Raw genomic sequence first — 13,159 nt, 5'->3', positions numbered from 1 at the left:
TCCTCCCTCTCATTCACACACATATATTCTGCCTTAGTCTTGCTGACCTTCATTCCTCTTCTCTCTAGAGCATATCTCCACCTCTCCAGGATCTCCTCCACCTGTTCCCTACTCTCACTACAGATCACAATGTCATCTGCAAACATCATAGTCCACGGGGACTCCTGTCTGATCTCGTCTGTCAACCTGTCCATCACCATTGCAAATAAGAAAGGGCTCAGAGCTGATCCTTGATGTAATCCCACCTCCACCTTAAAAGCATCTGTCACTCCCACCGCAGACCTCACCGCTGTCCCACTACCCTTGTACATATCCTGTATCACTCTTACGTACTTCTCTGACACTCCTGACTTCCTCATACAATACCACAACTCCTCTCTAGGCACCCTATCATATGCTTTCTCTAAATCCACAAAGACGCAATGCAGCTCCTTCTGACCTTCTCTGTACTTCAAAATATGTAAATATATATATATATATATATATATATATATATATATATATATATGGTTCTACCTCACTTCAACGACACGCCGGAACATCGACATGGAAATCGCGAGCCCCAGAAGATCGACAGCACAGAAGACCGACGCGACGGGACCTAGAAGATCGACAAGCAGAAGACCGACCCGATGGATGAAAGCACCGATGCCGAGGATGCTGAAATGGGAAAAGGCTGTGTAAGTATGCGGTAGTGACGGACGTTAGGGTGCGAGTAAGGTAAGTGTGGATAGGGGTGGGTTAAGTGAGTTAGGGTTAGGGAGCGGGTCAGGTAAGTGTGCGGTAGTGATTGTGTTTGGGTTAGGGGCAGGATAAGTGAGTTAGGGTTAGGGAGCAGGTCAGGTAAGTGTGCGGTAGTGATTGTGTTTGGGTTAGGGGCGGGATAAGTGAGTTAGGGTTAGGGAGCGGGTCAGGTAAGTGTGTGGTAGTGACGGACCTTAGGGTTAGGGTTTGGGTTAGGGTTGTAGGTAGTTGTGTATGTGAGGTTTAGTGTGGGTTTGTAGGAATTTTGGTGTGCTTGTGTTGTGTATGTGGTTTTTGGATGGGGAATGTGTTTTGTTTGTTGATTGTGGTGTGTGAATTGTATGAGGTTTCGTGTTTGTGTACCGTCGGTTATTTCGTTGTCGGGCATGTGGAATTTCGTGGTTTTGTACTGTCGGTTTCGTGGTTTTGTACTGTCGGTTATGTGGTTTTGGTGATTGCGTTGTCGGTGTTATGGTGTTTCGTTTATGTGAGGTAGAACCATATATATATATATATATATATATATATATATATATATATGTAAAAATATGTAAATATCTAAAGATGTTACTCTCAATTTATATAATTTTTTATCTGAAAGTGAAGTATAGACCAGACAAGGAACTACACATTACAAGTATGTTGCGTAAAGCAGTTTTACCATATGTGCATGAAAAACTATTAGTAGAAGAACAAACATTTTTTTGGCTCATACTGCAAATACAAATGTAGTAAATGCATTCCAAAGATGTACTGACATGAACATAGAAATACATTTACTAAAATATGCTAGTCTGCTAGGTTGATCTCTAAAAAATGAACAGAAAGGAAATGTATGCAGTCTTATCTTTTCTTTCTAATCCAAATATTCATCTATCAACCTACTAGCTCTTATCAATTGCCACTTAATAATATTTATTTTAATATATTCTTGATGCACACTGATATGTTTGAAATATCCATTATTCATTAGCTTCTTTTTTATACATTTATGTGCTTATGTTTTGTTCACTTTCTACTTTTAAGTATTTTTATTAATAAATTAATTTATTTTATTTGATAATTAATCTTAAATAATTAATGTTAAATAATATATAGTCAGTACAACTTTCTTAGCTCTTCCTCTCCTGCTCTTTATACTAAAAATAAATCATTATAAAGCAATATTAGGCTTTGATATTAGCTTAGAAAGGGGACATAGGCATATGGCAATCTTCCCACTGTGCCATTAAAAAATTGTGTAATTAGATGACATTATGGAGCCCATTACCACTCACTCTCCTTTGTAGTTTGTAATTCCATAGTTTGACCTTCACAAAACTGTTAGAGTACATTGTCCAGCACTTCTGTCATCAAGTCTTACATGTCCTACTGCTATACTTGAATCTAACACGGCTTTCCCAAAGCACTCCACCCCCTAATAAGGAATTACTAACAGTACATATAGGTCTTCCTCTTCTATTTCCATGACTTCAGCTTTTGGGCGGTGCAGTGGTGCAGCAGTAAATGTTGTCACCTCACAGCAAGAGGTTCTCTGGTTCAATTCTCGTCTGGGGTGCCTTCTGTGTGGAGTTTGCATGTTCTCCCTGCATTCCCGTGGGTTTCCTTTGGGTACTCCGGTTTCCTCCCACAATCCAAAGATATGCATGTGGAACATTTCTCCCTGGGCCTCTGCTGAAAATAGGCCATGTCCTAGTGGAACTTTCCCAGTCAACAAATGTTAAATAAATAAATAATATGAAATTGAAGTAATTTTATATATATGTCTTACCTTTACTGACTAGTTCCTTAACCTTCAACTCTAAAAATATTAAAATAGCTTCAGTTTTGTTTCCAGATTAGGTCATTATGGGTCCAAAGGTGGATTCTGTGTTTTTGCAGATTTGTGGCACTGTAAATATCCTACTTACTATGATGTTCATAGGAGGTTACTAGGCTAATGGCCCTAGGGCCTTTACAAGCCTAGCCATGTAAAATCCCATGTACCCAAATTGACCATAGTTAAATGCTCATTGCTAGCAGAGCAATTCTATGATCAGCACCGACTACCCCTGTACATGAGGGACATAGGTGCCACCCCTGGGGTGAATTTTTGGTTACCCATCCAATTGTCAAGGTTGCAGTTAAATAGGGTCATTGAGAAGCTCTGCTTCATGTGAATTAGGGGCTTATTCCAGAGGAGTAGCAATCTCTGGGAGATATATCTGTCTCTCCAGCATGTTCTGTTAATGTCACAGGCTAGGTTAAGATCCCTGGAGTGAGTGACTCTTGTCCCATTTGATTTGCAGCATTGCCATTAGGGCACAGTCAGTGACTGCTCTGCAGGCCAGACACAGATCGTCTCTCAGCAGCCTGTATGATACAGAGTACAGTGACAGGGCTTACAGTCTTTTCATGTAAGTCACGTTTTTGAGGCTCAGGATTCTCTTGGTTAGAAACCTCTGTGGTGTCTCCAGTTGCTGCAAGTGTCTTATGAGATACATACAAAAGGGAGCATTATACTCAATTAATGATCTGATAAGGGTTCCGTATAGTGGTGTTATAACCTTCTTAGTCTTGGATGCAATGTCCTTATTTATGAGATGCGCAGTATAGAAGTCTTTCCTTACCACTATGGACACATGGTGATCGAAGTTTAGATTGCTATTAACCTATGTTCCCAAGTCTCACACCACTGGATTTGAGAGTAGAGGGGTGCTATCTATATCATAATTATTTTTTTTATTTAGTTTTAGTCCGTTACATTGGCACTAGTCATTTGTCTGAGTCAGCTCATTCTGTAATATGTTTACATCATTGGGGGACTCAATGACTGCACCCAGTTTTCAATCATCTGCAAACTTGATAAGCCGCAAGCCATCTACTTTTGCCTGGACCTCAGAGAAATAGATTCCAAACAGTATAGGGCCTTGGTAACTGGTCTATTGGTGGAGGTGGACTCCCCAACTTTGACAGTGTGCATTCTGTCAGTGAGCCAGTTGGCTACCCTTCTAGTGATGTATGGGTTAATCTCAATGATCAATCAGTGGGGAATTGTGTCAAACGCTTTGGCTGAATAAAGATAGGTGGTATGTACTGCTTTGCCCTCATACAGGGCTTTGATGACATTCTCAAAGGTTTAATAAGTAAGATCAACCCTTGACGAAACCAAACTGGGTCGGGTCAAGACTATGAAGGTTGCCTGTGTCCTTGTTTATAAGACCCATGATGATTCTTTCCATGGCCTTGCAGATAAGGCTGATTTCCAGCATCAGTTGATGGACCCCCTTTGTGCAAGGGGATTACTGTTGCTCATCTCCACTTTGCTGGAACAAAGCCAGTGCTCAGGTTGAGTTTAAAGAGAGTGACAAGGGGGTCCACTAGATCTTGTTTTAGATTGTTTAGTAAGCAACCTGGGATGTTATCCTGTCCCATAGAGGCCATATTTTGGCTTTGGAGAGTGCTTGTATGACCTGTTCTTTGGAAATACTTGTGTGTGGACTGATGTCAGGAATGCTTTGGGGTATGGCTGGTGTGGATAAGGGGGTACAGTTATTGCCAAACCTGTTAGCTAGCAGGCTGGCAATTTCCTCAAGTTCAGTGTGAGTGGTGTCATCCACTATAAGTTGAGCACACAGCTGGGCATTCCCTTTTAGGTTTTGGATGTAGGTAAATAACGCCTTTTGGTTGTCTTTAGCTAGGGATGTTAATTTAGTTTTGTAACTAGTTTTAGAGGACTTTACAAGATATCTGATTTGCTTGTTCAATCTGTGGAGGGTATTCATGTTGATGAGCACTAGGTCTAGGACATCTCAGCTCTTTGTGGGGGTACAGACTAACTGTTCCAAGGCATTTGAATTAACAAAATCCAGGAACCTCAGAGCGATTGCATTTGTGCTCATATAAATCGCCCTATTGATGGAAGGATAGTTAAAATCTCCCATGTCTAAGGTGTTTGGCTGTATACTGAGTGAGTCCAGGTAGATAGTGTACTTGTTCTGGTGTATGGTGGGTCACCTGGAGCTAGCAATTGTGTGGTAGGGTATTTTGCCTATAGTTATTTGGACCTGGAGTAGCTCAAGAGAATCATACTGTTTTATCAGTCTCGAGGTGTATTTGGATTTAATGATGATGGATACACCTCCACCTTTGGTTCTTTCATGCTCATTTTGAGGTCTGAAAATGTGAAAGGCATTAAAGCCTTGTACTGCTGAGGTGCTCTCTGTGGTCTTGAACCAAGTCTCACTGACTGCACAGACTTCAGCATCTCCCAAGGTGAGGAGTGCTTCCAGGGAGTGCAGTTTACTGTTTAGACTCCTAGCATTAAGTAGCATGACCTTGAGTTTGTCTCTACTGGATTTCTTTATGTCAGAAGTTTTGTTGTTTTGACATTGCCTGAAAAAGGAACTATGGGGGAGACAAGCATCTTTGCAGTATCTGAAAGCCTTGAGGAGACAGGTGAAGGCCATCTCTAGCAAAGCAGCATGGTCTATCGACTGTGTCTTCCTAGGCTGTCAGATACTGGATCCCCCTAAAGTAACACCAGAAGCTAAAGCAATTATTGAAATCAATCATCTTTTGTCTGTATTGTGACATCATCCTAGGTGAAGGTAGAATGCTGCTTAGGGATAGGGACATATCTCCTGGGACACATAATCTGAGAGTTCAATCATTTCCCGCTTCATATAGTCTAGAGAAGTATGTCTCAAGTCATTCACTCCAACATGTACTATGACAGTCATAACAGTAATTGTTGCTGAGTGACTTGATTGACTGCATGAATTGACCATCAAATAATCCACTGTCTTCACATGTATCAAACCTTCTAACACTCATTCATGTATTAAGCTATTTATAATTCTATAACTCTTTTTTTCTTGTTTTGTAACTACCACATGCTTTTTATGCGTAATAACATTATTTCCATTTCTCTTCTGTGGCTCTCTGTACCCATAACAGCTAGCCTCCCTCCTTTATCTGCCTGTACATTCTTTATTGTTTCTTTCTGTTGCAGACTTCTGAAAAACTGTGCTTCATTAAAAGTTATATTATAATATTCAAAACATTTCTTATTTTCCAGCAACTTCCTAATTTCTAATTCATGCGTTTTTCAAAAGCTGCAATTTCTGTCAGCAAGAGAGGATTAAGCACACTAGGTTTAGTTAAGTCAGTTATTACTATTAAATTTCATAATACATTTCTAGTTCATTTTATCTGTGAATGCCTTTAAAGATGTTAATGTTTCTACCAAGCTCCTTGTTATTTGTGGAACAAATTTCCACCATTTACTCTGCAATAGGACTTTTTCATTAGCTAAAATCCTAGAAGATAAATCAGCCACTTGAAATCAACATGTCCCTCCTATACTGTCTATCATGTTTATAAATGTCATTGGGATAGTAAAATCCTTCCTTCCCATTTTTTATTGTTGCCACATTCTCCCATGTCAGATTACTTCTGCTCAAATTCTAGGTGTATTGGCTTGATCCTGCCTCTGATTCACTGCTGCCACCTTGACTATTCTGTTGTTGATGATTGGTCCTTCACAAGTGTAACACTGTTTCATGTTTCCTTGGCTGCTGCTTGGCTGTCCATAGATATCTATGTGGTGGCATTGGTGGGACTTCCCAAAAACAAATCTCCCGTATTATCTCTATTGTTTTCTTTAATGGGACCTAGTGTCACTAAACTGTAGTCTGCTTGATCATTTACTGCCCTGTATTTACATTTATTAAAGTAAATATTGCCAGCTTGGTAACTCTTTTAAGTCCCTTACAAACTGTTTTGTTACACTTATTGATCACTTCATTTTCTTTGTTGACTTTGCCATTTACAATTTCCATTTTTCGTTTCAAAGTTGTTGGCAGGCACTCTTCATCTTAAATTGTAATACTAGTCATTAATAGATTCCAAGAGATTCTCATTTGATTTTGAGTTATATTTTTAGAAGCTTAAGATAAATTAGCTGCACCACCCAATTAATGTCCTTTCAACCTCTAAGTTGTTTTTTGTTGACCTTTGACTTAGCCAATAATGATGTCTTTCTCTAATGACCTTTCTCTTTACACGGTATGTTCAAAGTAAGAAAGTTGAGAAGTCTTGTCATTAAACCTTTCAGGGGAATGCTACATTTTATATCTTGCAGCACTGGTTGATTTTTTTTTTCATTAAAGTCAGAATATATGTAGTACTTTGCCAAAATCATATTTCAAAGCCATCATTTTTCTTCCAGTCTTGTTTTCTTTACTGTCCAATTTTTATGTCTTCATCTTCTTCCAGCTTTTCCCGATTAGGGGTCGCCACAGCGGATCACCTGTCTGCTCATAATTGGCAGTGGAGTTTTACAGTGTCGAGTTGCCAGCCCAGCACCCAACCTTCCACGGAAGGCACACACATGCACACACTCACACCTAGGGCCAATTTAGAGTGTCCAATTCACCTACTGCAGTCTTTGAGATGTGGGAGGAAACCAGAGCACCCGGAGGACACCCACGCGACCACAGGGAGGACATGCAGACTCCGCACAGAAGACACCCCAGCCGAGAATCGAACCAGAGAACCTCTTGCTGTGAGGCAGCAATGCCAACGGCTGCACCACCGTGGCCGCCCTCCAATCCAGTATATATATATATATATATATATATATATGTCTTGCTATGGGCAATTTATTACTGGATTTCTTGACTGCTTATTATTTCTTTATTGATTATTGATCCAGGCAGACTGAAGTTATCTACAATTTCAAATTCTTTGGCATCATTGATTTTAATAATTGTTAGGGCCTTTACCCTTTTCATACTAGGGTAAAAAGAAATATTTCAAGATTATTGATTAGATTCATGAATGCCTACACTTCATGCTAAGCCTGTTTGCATCAGGAGCAGTGAGGAACGAGTTGTTTGCTAGTCAGTAAACAGCTCTAGATATCGCCCCAGTCTGCAAATAAAGGGTTAATGGTCAAATATGCTAATGAGAAAATAAAGAGCCAAATTACATGCTACTGAAGCCATTAACCAAAGGAAAGTGATTCAGGAATGTTTAAAAGGAGAGCTTAAATGCTGTGCAGCCTTTAACTCTGAGTTTCAGGAGTTGTTGGAATACAGCCACAAAGACACTTTGAAAATGATAGAGGTGCTACTGCTGTCGTTAGTCTGTATAGACAAAAGCAGTTGATGCAAGGTGCTGCTGCCAGCCATTGGCTTATAAGGCATAGAGAGCTAAGACCATAGTTGACTTACCATGGACTTCATGAGATAGAAATACTACATTGCTACAGGGTAGATAGGGATACCATAGAACAAATATTCAACAACAGCCAGGTCTACTTTGATTCACTGAAAACTCATTTCGCTGAATTTCAATTCACCCTCAAAAAAATCGCTGAAAGCTCAAATCACTGAAAACTCATTTCACTGAATCACATTTCACTGAATTAAGTACTGGTGGGCAAATAAAACCTATATGCCTTTTCCCCACTGTAAATGTGATCCTGGAGTTAGTATATATAGTTAGGGGTGTGTAGAGAGCACAGCCCCCCACATTGGGGGGTGTGGGGGGCATAGCCCCCGACCTACTTAGCTTTTATATTTATGAATCTCATTTTACTGAAAGCTAACAATATAAAAACAAAAGTAGGTGAGGGGCTACGCCTCCCACATCCCCACAGACCCACTAACTATATATATATATATATATATATATATATATATATATATATATATATATATACTAACTCCAGGATCGCACTACAGTGGGGAAAAGGGCATATACATTTTATTTGCCCAACAGTACTTACATTCAGTGAAATGTGATTCAGTGAAATGAGTTTTCAGTGATTGAGCTTTCAGCGATTTGGTGTGAGTGTTTTGAAATTCAATGAAATGAGTTTTCGGTGAATCAAAGTAGACCCCAACAGCCACCCTCACATGAGGCCCCATGGGAATTGTGGAGAACTCATCCCATTGGAAATGAAAATATTGTGGCATTATGTATGCTAGCTACCAATACTTTTCAGAAACCCATGGGGAAAGTGTGTGGGGGGGTATCACAGGCTTCAGCCTCATGAATACTCCACTAATTTCTCAATGCAATGCTACAACATGTAGGGGAACATATCTGGTTTCCAGGTGCCCAAAAAGAGAGAGCTACCATCATGTAAAATTTCTATGCCATAGCACATTTCCATGAGGTTCAGTGGGCAATAGAATGCATACACATTCAAATAAAAGCCAAACCAGATGAACAGGGAAGAAGATACATAAATAGAAAATGCTATCACTCTGTCTACTGTCAGGCGGTGTCTAATGAGCAAGGTATCATCTATAACGCATGTGTGTGAAGGTAACTCTGGCAATTTCCAAGACTCCTACATGTAGCACACTTCTGTCCTATACCTAAGGTTTACTGGGGTGACTTCCCATAATGTCTTCTAGTGAAAGATATAGGATATGCATTAGAACCTTGGCTCAAGATTCCAATGAGAAACCCACACAACCCCTCTGAGCAAAGTTACAACAATGCATACATTCAGACCAAGTCAAGTGAGTCAACCAAACCAGCCCCATGTCAAACAAACCCAGGAGGGATAGGTCAATGTCACAATTATCCATTTAAGTAGATGATCAGGTACAAGCATAACATAAAATATAAGTAGTTAAGACACAAATGAGAATACACCATCCAAAAAAGGAAACCAACAAGGTGTTACTCAAACAGATATGCTTGGCCTGCACATTACTGTGCATCAGACATGTAAGTTAAATACCCCAGCAGGGACCAGGACAATCTTAGCATCATCTGCACAAGGTGCTGAGCAAACATGAAATAAAAATGAATATGACTGTACTATTACTAACAGTATGACTACTACTACTACAGCCACAATTAGGAGCACAACAAATAATAACAACATTGAACTTAAGCAAAATAAAACAAACATGTAATTGAGTAGATACTGCATAATAAAAGCAAGCATCTGAGTAAGCAAGCATTAGCTATCCATGCTGTGTATTAGACACAGACAACCCAAGTCACAAAGAAATGTAAAAAGGGCAGAGTGATTTTGTGTGTGTGTGTGTGTGTGTGTGTGTGTGTGTGTGTGTGTGTGTGTGTGTGTGTGTGTGTGTGTGTGTGTGTGTATGAGAAATGAGGGTAACAGCAAGTGTGTAATTTCAGGGTCAGTAGCTCCAGATATAAAGAAGTCAATTTAATGAACTAACTTAAAAGTGTGTGGGGTATGCGGTGGCATGAGTAATGTGAATTGTAATGTATGAGTTTTTTTATGCGGGAACACAGTCAAAACATCTGTGCTTGCATTATGCCCTGGCCTCCTGGACAGGTGTGAGCCATGCATGGTAGAGGATTTAGTTCAGCACTGCCATCCTCGACCATAGGAACTACCTCTGCCAGGAGTTGCATTGCTAGTTTCCATGACCATGGCTAGAAGTTGGGGTGCTATCTGAACGTGAATGATATCTGCTGGATGAGCTCTCCTCACAGCTATGTCCATGACCATGACAGCATGGTCTACCACATCAGGATGTGGACACCTCAATCACTGATGAAATGTTGGAAGTAGTACCACTACTGGATTACAATCTGGCACAACCACAGCCATCAGGATGCTAACCCTCTCCCAGCAGAGGTTCCATAATAGACACAGCAGAATCCAGTATGTCATTCATCTGATCCAAGGACACACACACACACAATTCATGCAGTCTTGCACATCAGAATGCATGACATGCAGTGTTCTGACTATCACTTCTGATGCCCTGGTGGAACTTGTTTGTGCATAAATGACAGTCCTACACATATGTTGGGTGGCACCTACTGACACTCCAACAGCAGGGGAAAGGCAAAATGCAAATCTCTTATGAACACCTCTACCAACACCGCTGTGTGATACTTCAACCTCATGATGGCTAGGGGGAGATTCCACCAGCTCCGCAACTGGGGTAACCACACTACCCTGATTAACTGCATCTCCTTCAACCTATTCTCAAAGGTTTCTGTGTCATAGGCATGCATGGCTGCATCCAAATTCTGGAAAGGGTAAGTGTGAGCCACAACTGTAGTGTAAGAGATACCCTCTGCAAGCCCAGACTGTGCCTGTTCATCACTGTTGTTATCATCAGAGGCTGCCAATCCTCCAACATTACACATCTTAAAGAAATGTTTAACTGATAGGCCCTTCCATGACTGTGTCTGGTGGCAGGTAATTGATGACTCATTCATCAACCACCTGCCACCAGACACAGTCACAGAAGGGCCTATCTGCTAAACATTTCTCTAAGATCATGTATAGAGATGGACAGTCTGGGCTATTAGTTCATTCTCAGCATCTAAAAATGCAGGTTTACATGGCATGGAGGATTTAGGTCCCATATCCATGTAGTGAATAAAAAAAATGTTAGACAACTTAGCAGAGGCTGTGAGTTGACAAACTGATCTACTCTGAGCAGAAAACAAATAATTATGTAAATATCATTATTAAAAATGTTAATAATGATGATATCAGAATATGGACATCTAATTGATACCTGTAAAACCACCCAAACCCTTTCTGCAAATGGTCAATAAAACAACTTCGTAAGGGGAAAAATAGTTTTGTTATGTCCAGGAAATAGAACAGCATTATCAATTAAACAGTTTTTTAAATGTCACTCTAACTTATAATACGCTTCTCAAGTCAGACATGTGTCAACATCCTCAGAAAATATTTATAGAAAACAATTTTGTATGTAACACAAGTCAATGATCATTGTAATAGTTGGACCTTCAGTACTCAAAGCATATTACAAAATATGGATAGCACTTGCTCTGTAATAAAAAAGCAAGGACCTCATACAATAACCAATCTCCCCAACAATCACAATAGCAACAATGCCAGTTCATAATGCAATAAAAGTATGCCAAACATGTATATCGCAATTAACACTGAACAGTTTTAGAAATATCACTTTAACATACTGTATATTAGGCTCTCAAATTAGAAAGGTGTTAATATCCTCAGAAAAATATTTCCAGAAACCCATGTAATAAAAGTACAGGGTGATTGCAATAGCATGTGTTATACTTCATTACAAACACAGCTATACAGAGTGCAACAATCACTCATTTTGTTAAGAAAAATATGCTGAAATCATACTGTAAGCAGTATTATTAAAGAACATAAACATACCTTGAGAGAAATTCTAAGACAGTTCTCACAAAAGAACTTAAATGCAGCAAGTCAAAGCAATCAAAACATCAGTGCCTTAGATATGAAGCATTTGTGGAATCTAAGCAGTCTTCCTTAATACAATGGAAGTTACTTGGCCCCAGGTTGTGGTTATATCATGTAGTTTCACTACTTTGGACACATGGAATATGTAACTCAAGTGTCAGCTCATTATCAATCTCTCAATGTCTGCTTATAAGTTTCAGTAGTAAATTTAAAGCCTTTTCCACTTTACAATAATCCAGACAGTCAGAATCTGACATTGTAGACATAGCAGGTATTGCCTTACCCATGATCAGAGAAGTTAAATCCAACTCCCATTATCCCTGGTCAATTGGTAGATGACTGCTCAATTGTTCAGGTATCAAAAATATAACAAAGGTGTGCCTCTTAATACTGAGGAAACAGTTCAGTATTGTTATTGATATTCAGGGATCAGTTTACACTCCAAGTATTTATGTGCCTTTGATGAAGGACTAGCATTTCTCTCTCATGCTGATGTTGCTTTTCTCTTTCTTAACCTTCATCCTGTCACGTCTTTTCTGACTTTGTCCTCTCTCTCTCTCTGTCTCTCTGTTCTTCATCTATTTCTTTCTACTCTTGCTGCATTTGCATGTCACTCTGTTTCATTTTTTTTCAGCTGCTTTGACTTTCAAATGTTTCATTTAGTTCTTCAGCTCAATCTGCACTTTAGGTCACTTTCATATGGATGAACCAACAAACTGGTATGCCAACTTGTGGAAGCAAAAACCAAAAGCTTTAATAAAAAGTTGTTAGCTGTTAAGCACTTTCATCCTATAAGTAACAGGTCTTCCTCTGAACTAACATTCAGGTAAAACCACTATTTTTAAATAATCCACAGTTAGATGTGACCTCATGTCTCCATCAATGTCCTATTGCAATTATTAAAATGAAAGGTACTGTTGTTAATTAAATTATATGTAAAACTATCACTACTCACTCATAAAAAATAAAATTCATATTCGAACATGACATATACAAATAAATATGCATCATCCATAGTTGCCACTTTTATAAATAGTAATGTTTAAGTTTAAGAATACATGAAATTGAAAGGTTAAAATGCTTCTGAGCTTCCAACATATCTGGAGTGGGTATGTTGACAGATGATCCTTCCTCTTGTCTGAAATAGGCTCATAAACCCCACGTTTCTTTTATAGGTTACTTTGTTATTTAATCAATAAACAAGGTCTG

The sequence above is a fragment of the Protopterus annectens genome, chromosome 1.part2 (assembly GCF_019279795.1).
Source record: "Protopterus annectens isolate FY-2018-M chromosome 1.part2, PAN1.0, whole genome shotgun sequence".
Taxonomy (NCBI): Eukaryota; Metazoa; Chordata; order Ceratodontiformes; family Protopteridae; genus Protopterus; species Protopterus annectens.
Note: the sequence above shows the minus strand (reverse complement) of the source record.